The sequence below is a fragment of the Hevea brasiliensis genome, chromosome 8, assembly GCF_030052815.1.
Source record: "Hevea brasiliensis isolate MT/VB/25A 57/8 chromosome 8, ASM3005281v1, whole genome shotgun sequence".
In the NCBI taxonomy this organism is placed as follows: domain Eukaryota; kingdom Viridiplantae; phylum Streptophyta; class Magnoliopsida; order Malpighiales; family Euphorbiaceae; genus Hevea; species Hevea brasiliensis.
In genome coordinates this window covers 8,320,046-8,327,712 of record NC_079500.1, presented here as the reverse complement: position 1 = coordinate 8,327,712, position 7,667 = coordinate 8,320,046, and the positions used below count along the sequence as shown (strand labels likewise).

Sequence of the window (7,667 nt, the reverse complement as noted above, 5' to 3'; positions counted from 1 at the left end):
ATGTTTGCCACACTTTGTTCCAAATGATTACAAAGTTCTAACATTTTATGAAGGAAGGAAGAACTTGCAGGGCGAGTAATCAACAAAGACAAGAAGGCTAAGATCTATCATCACACTGGACCCCTTACTCCAAGAGCCATACGATTAAATCGATTCATTCCAGAAAATCCACTGTAGATTAAGAAAATGAAAAATATAAAGAAATATTTTTGCTTACGTACAAGAGGGAAAAAAGGAAAGAAGAAGAAAGAAAGAAGTTAATATGTAGTAAACTATGGATAGATAACTCAAAATTGTCTAAGAAACAAAAAATATTGCGTGTAAAGCAAGAAGTTTTACACACATATGGCAGAAGGCCCTCCACAGATAAATTCAACTTCCCCAGGCAGGGAAGACTATTAATCTCCTTCTCATCAAGTTTTGCTGCCAACTCAGAAGCTTCGAGAATACACATACAATCATCTGCATCCCCACAGAAAGCAGACATGATAGCCTGCATATTAATCCAATATTAAAAATTGGCATTGGTATAAGCTTAGAAAGAACATAAAAACAGATACGTTATTTTCACTAACTGGATAAAAATATATCCCAGAAAATTCAATGCCAGCCAACCAAATATAAATATGTAACATAGCAGCGCAGTGCAGTACAGCAATCATTTACAACAACCAAACATCTGCTAAAACAAAGGGGTGAAAAACACCATAACTAAAATCCACTTCACTAGAAAGCAAGGGTCCACCTTAGGATCATGTTGCAGTTATTAATGAAGACCAATGCCTCTGGATGATTAGATTTAAATGCTTCCCCTGCACGTTCTTCATATTCAATTGCACATTTTGTCACAGACATTCCTAAAGGTATTTAATAGGAATAGATGAGTTTAGCTATGGACAACATAATAAAAATGAGTTAAATTTGGCGTCTCATGAGTAGAGCAATTGTGAAAATGGATACCTGCACTCTCTAAACCTTTAGAAAAGCCTCCGCAAACAGCAAAGATATCTAGGGTGGCCAGCCGATTTTTAGATAATGCTTTTGATAATTTGTCAATATTATTAAAACCATTTTCCCCTTCTTTAAACTTGCTCTTTTTCTTTTGATACGTAAAATCATCGATCATCCTTTCTTTTGAAGAGCTAAGCTTTATGTGAACGGGCAACTGGCAGCAGAAAAATGATCATAGTCATTCAGGTAAAAAAGAGGAAACCATGGTTCAATGAACACAATTTCCACCGCACAAGCAGACAAATGTAGATTGTACAAGAAAAATGACCATTGGAACTAATAACAAGGTGATTTCATAAATATCACACAACAAGGAAAGAAAATCACCTGGTTGATATCTCCATTTATACGTGTTCACAGAAGATTATATGCTCAAAGATGGCAGGGCTGTCCAAAGGTGGAAGATCATGCTTCTTCCTAACTTCACACTTGCCTTGTATTGCCACAATAGGAACTGTCATTAAATATTCACTATAGTATACCTGAAAAATCAATTACAAAACACTTTCATATCAGGTCAGGTCTGCAATGATCTTATGTTACAAAAACAATATAAATAAAGTTAGTTAAGTACACAATATTTCAACAAACTGAAAAACTGAAGATTTTTAAATTTATTGTTTTCTACAGATGTCTCGGACATAAATACAATCATCTTGAATAAGAAATAATATTTGAGAAGCAGAAATGAGCCATGAAATTGCATTAGCTTCCCGATAACTATTCTATTGGTGATTTTGTCTATCTAGCTCATTTTTAAATTTATTGTTTTCTACAGATGGCTCATGGCAAACAATTGCATTAGCTTCTCAATAACTAATTTACACAGAAATTGCCAGCTTTAAAAACCGGGTGAGATTTGTCAAATTTAAGAAACTAACACAAATAAAAGCAGGTGAAATTCATTGAAACCTGATGAATCAATTGCAGGGAAAATAAAACTTCAATTAATGAGACTGAAAGGAAAAATATAACACTAATAGTACCATCATACTAACAAGTTAACATAAGCCTACATGTACAAACCAGGACAAATCTGTTCGAATTGATATCAAATAATTGATGATCCAAATTCAATCTTCCATTCCTTAATCACTTAAATATATTGGAAGTCAATTCCATTTTTTCTACTTCAACACAAGCTGATGAAGACTGGTTAGAACTATCATCGAGACAAATTCCTTCCATCCATCCTGAATAACATTACCTGACCCAAATATCATCATATTGATATCAGCACACCCCATAGGAAGGAGCTCCAAAGAAATTAATCAAGCATCAGAGTTGTAAAGTGTCCAATTATGAAGCATGTTTTCAGGAAGTTCATTACTGCCATCATTGCAAATGGCAAGAAACTCATCAATTTCTTCAACAGAGGTCTTGTAGTATGTATGAAGAGGATAGTCATTTGCAATTTCATTCTCATTGATCTTGATATAGAATTTTGATGGAGGAACTGAAGATTGTCGATTATTTTGCTTCATTGACAGCCAGTTCTCCTCTTCTTGTAGCAACCTGGCCAATTTCATATCCTCATCTTCTTCAGTCCACAAGTGGTTGAAGTAGACTGATCAGCTGACTCTTCAACAACTTTTAGACTTGTATTCCCCACTATACCGGAGGTTGCGGCTTCTGAAGTCAAGAAACTCTCAAATTTCTTCTTTTCTTCCCTAAGGGCCACAAGCACAGGCAAACCTGTAAACATCTTATCATTTTTCTTTGCTGTTGCATCCAAACCAATAAGTTGATTATGAATAAATTCACCTACGAAATAAAAAAAGTCCTTGATGGACATGCCTTGAGGAAAATTCTTACTAGTACTCATTGCACGTACAACACCTGCAATCAGTTCATCAACACCTATATTGGAATTTCCACCATATGTCATGATAACTTCCTGTACACCTCCACGCATGCATAGGGCCTTTTCAAGAAAAGATTGTAGAATCTCTGTATTTATAAGAAGGTTTAATACAATCATAATATGCTAATCAGTTGAGACCCAAATAACAGGTGATCCTTCTTCATAACCAGAAATTACCCATGATTCAATCCTTCCAAAACCATTACATCTTACTCCTTTTTCTTTATCAATACTCTCTTCCAGGGGCAAGATGAGACCTGAAATTTGAACATATCTTGTCACATATTCCATTTAAATTCAATTTTTATTTTTGAGATTTTGTTGGCACATATATATAATATTGTTTTCCCTATCGGATTTAATGTTATTTTGTTTGCCATTTCATTAACTGAATTTTATAGGTTAAATTGCTTACTTGTTATTAGATATTATTTTGTATTTTATTAATATGTTCTTTTAGTTTAATAAATTGATTACTGCGATCCAGGTGAGAGATTGTTGGATTATTTATTTGTATCTAGATATGGATTAACAATGCTAGGATTAAATGATGATATCAAATAATAAGTTTTAGTAATTTGCAATACCTAAATGGATTGAGTCATGTGATTGGGTAAACTTATAATGGGTCAGGCTGTCCATAAACCCACTAAGGAAGAGACTCCAACTCTCAGTTGTATATATATATTTTTTATGACCCCATTTAATATTCAGTTAGAATTTGAATGTTGTAGATATTGGGAGTTGTGAACCTACCCTTTTGATACCGTTCTTGATTATTCATAGAAAATCATAGATATAAACGTATTTTCAGGTGCACATATTTTTTAATCATGTAATCTATAACAATTTAATTTATATTTATAACAATTGCTCAATTTATATTTGTTACAAGAATGACATTAATTCACAAAATGACAAGCAACCAAACCAAAATTCACAAATCCTCTTGTGTATAATGTTGTTCTAATCCAGTTTCTCTTTCAAGTCTCAAACAACAGTTTCTGGAAATGATATTTGATGCAAGTATAAAAAAATGTCAAATACGTAACTATTGGGTTTGCACTTGATAGGGGATTTGAAATCTAAATTTATATTAGATTGTTGGTTTTAAGTTGTATAATTTCGAGTTTACCACATTGAGGTCGAACTCCAAACTCCAAACTCTAAACTATGTTATTATATCATTTGGTTGAACATACTACATTTTGTTAAATATGGACCCTTAATTTTAATCCTTCTTTGAAAGTTTTATTGGATGAATAAATATTTGAAATAACTGGATATTTAAAATTATATTATATTAATATTTATAAATATAGTGGCTATTTATATTTAACTTTTGATTTAAAATATTTTTTTAATTTATAAATTAATTTATATATATATATATATATTATTTCTTTTAATTTTCTTAATGATTAATAATTATATTAAATCAATTAAATTAATTTTTATTCATATAAATAAATAAATTCTAATGACATTCAAAATTCATTTTTTTATGAGAATTTTTTTGGTTAATGACTATATTTAAAATTTTTAATTCATACAATAAAAAATTTTATATGAGCATAAAAAGTTGATTTTAATAGATTTAAAACTTTATAGTTTTAGATTGAGAATTTTATTAAAATTAAAATTATTTTTTTTGGCCTGTAGTTAATATGTATTCCTCAATAAATATTTATTTAGTCATGTAATTGGTCAAATCATTTAAAATTTATATGATTTATATTTTAAATATATAATTCATATTTAAATTTTATAAACAATTGTATATGTTATTTAAAAAAATTATTGAATTATTAAGAAAGCATATTATTTACAATGAAATTTTTAATAATATGTTACTCAAAGATAGTTAAAAAATTTTAATTTATACTATTAATATTAATTAATATTTACAAAGTAATAAATATCAATTCACAAATTCTCCTTCCCATATAAAATAGGATTAACTTAAAGGGTTTAATGAAATATTAAGTTGATTTAAGCCATGTATTTAGTCAAAAATGAGCCTTTTTTTTATTCAAATCAAATAACTTGGACTTTATTTACGGAATATAAGTTTTACCAACACTTTAGTATATATAAATATATATATATATATTATTTCTTTTAATTTTTCTTAATGATTAATAATTATATTAAATCAATTAAATTAAATTTATCTTTATTTAATCTTATGGTATTTCCATTTGTCTTTATTTTTTATCCTATTTTCATATATTATGGTTTTAATTTTCTTACAAAAATATTGTGTAGATTTGCTTGAGCAATTAAAATAAATTTATCCTAATATTTTTTTTATTACTATTAGTATTTATATCCTTTACTATACTATGACTGTTTAATTAGAATGCCAAAATAGTTTTAAATTCAAATTTTTATCATAAAATAATAACAACATAATACTATGTAGTTTTACCTATTTCCCAAAACTACAGCCAAGTCTTCTTAAAATAATCTATGTGTTATCCACCGAGTGCCAAAGTGTTAAAACTAATTGATATAATTATACAAGGTTTGCATATATTTTTTTTTTCTCATAAAAAAAATTTTATTTTATGCACTTTAGAAATTTTAAAGGACATGAACCATTAAGAATCTCTTGCATTACAAGACATGCACAATAACATTCAATGGCAAAATTCAAAATTGTTTATAAATAGGCTAATATATAATTATTGAGAATTACAGTGAAATTGGGAAAGCGTATGCCAGATTTTTTTGTTCATTTTTTTAGTGTAGATTTTTATTGTATAAAATCCCGTAAGTATATAAATCATTAACAAGTAATAAAGTGATCAGTAGAGTATCGTTCTCACAAGAATCATATTGATTACCAAACTATAGTGATTTTAATTATTTAGGTAATTAAAATTGAGCCAAGACTAAATTTAAAAGCAATTATTAAAATCTAATTTATCAAATAATAATAATTAAACAAAAGTAAAAACTAATAGATAAAAGATTCTAGGAGTAGGGTTTCACTATATTAACTCACTATGACCTAAGATTTAACTTAAATATCCTAAAATATCTAATGTCTTCCCTTAATTCACAAAAGACGTGTTAGAATTAAAATCATACCAATTTTCATGGTATCAAGTTAACTGAAACCTATAAGGTTCTTTGATTCAGTTTGTCCTCGAAAGATTTAAACTTATCTTTAAGTCATAAATTTCTAAGTTCATATTCTAGAGATCCAATATCAAAATCATCTTCCGATCTTTCATTCAATATCTAAAATCATACAATTATGGAATTCAAACATAATGCAAGTATTAGCACACCAAAATTTTGTCAAAAACAAATATCAATCTATTTTTTAAGTAAAATTAAATTAAAATCATAGTTAGAGTTAAATAGCTACATCCCTAACCCTAAAATGAAGAAAACTAATTATTCATAGTTGAAATTAACAACCAAGTTCATCAAAAAAAAAAAAAAAAAAAACAAGACATAAGAAGAAATAGAATTAAAGAACCCAGAAGAGATTTGTAGCCTTGATCGTGTCGAACATCAACTTGAATCTCCCCTCGTGCAAAAAAAGTGAATCTTCTCAAGTTTGATCTCCCATATGAATCTCTTGGAACCTAAGATGGTTGATCCCCCAATGAAACTTTGACTCCATGTATTTATATCTAATAAAAAAAAACCCTTATTTCAAAGTCTTAAAAGCTTTAAAAAACTTCCAGAAAAGGAAAGAAAATGTTAGAAGTCAGGTCTAAAATTCTGACTCTGAGTCACTACATAACCCATGTAATTGTTTTAGTTAACAAAGGTTTGCCTTGTGCAACTTCATGTCCCTTAAATTTTCAAAGTTTCTTCTATACAGAGGATTACAAGGGGCAAGGGAAATTACATAAGTCTAGTTACACGGACCATGTAACTTAGAATCTTTAAGAACTGATTTATACGGGTTGTGTAATTTATTACACACTCAGTGTAATCTTCAATGAATTTCAAAACTGCATTTTAATGCTCCAACTCCCTTTCATTCCTTCCCAGACTATCAAAGTATACCTAATAAAGTCTAAAAGCATGGGATCATACCCAATTTAAGCAAATCTGAAAGATAACTAAAAACATAAAAAAATAAAATAATAAATAACTAAATATGAATAAAACATAAAAAATAAAATAATAAATAACTAAATATGAATAAAATGCAATCAATATAATTTTGAAATACCTATATGATGTAATTACATCAATTTTGTTTATATATATATATATATATATATAAAGAGGGAGAAAGAGAGAGAAGGGGAGGGGGGGGGGGGGGGGAGGAATTTATGGTGATTTTTTTTATTTTATTTTACAATTTATTAAATCTTTTATATACAAAAAATGACAAATATTTTAAAAAGACCAAAAATCTATACATTACGGTGTTAATATATTTAATCTTTTCTATTAACGAACTTAATCACAAAATATTAATTGATTAAAATAAAAATTATGAGACACTATTTAAAACTAGCCTTGTTTACAACGTAATTTTTTTTATACTTTTATCCATATATAATTATATTGCCTGTGTGTTTGGTCGATTCAATTTCGAATCAAACTAAACTAGAAAATCAAAAGAGTGAAATGTATTTTTGAGAATCAAACCAATTTAATAGAATCAACTAAATTGAATTGAATGAAATAATAGGTTTGATGCAATTTGTCGATTACTCAAAAATCAACATAACAGATCAACACTAAACAAAATAAACATTCTACAATCTTACAATCTCAGATCAACAGTACAAAATCTTAAAGAAGTAAATAACAA

The 7,667-nt window shown here is 28.2% G+C and overlaps 1 pseudogene; it reads right to left on the bottom strand.

Annotated features, from left to right (window-relative positions):
• Positions 1-45: 45 nt before the first annotated feature.
• On the bottom strand, positions 46-3,166 carry LOC131182010 (DNA (cytosine-5)-methyltransferase 1A-like; annotated as a pseudogene).
• Between the last annotated feature and the right edge of the window lie 4,501 nt (positions 3,167-7,667).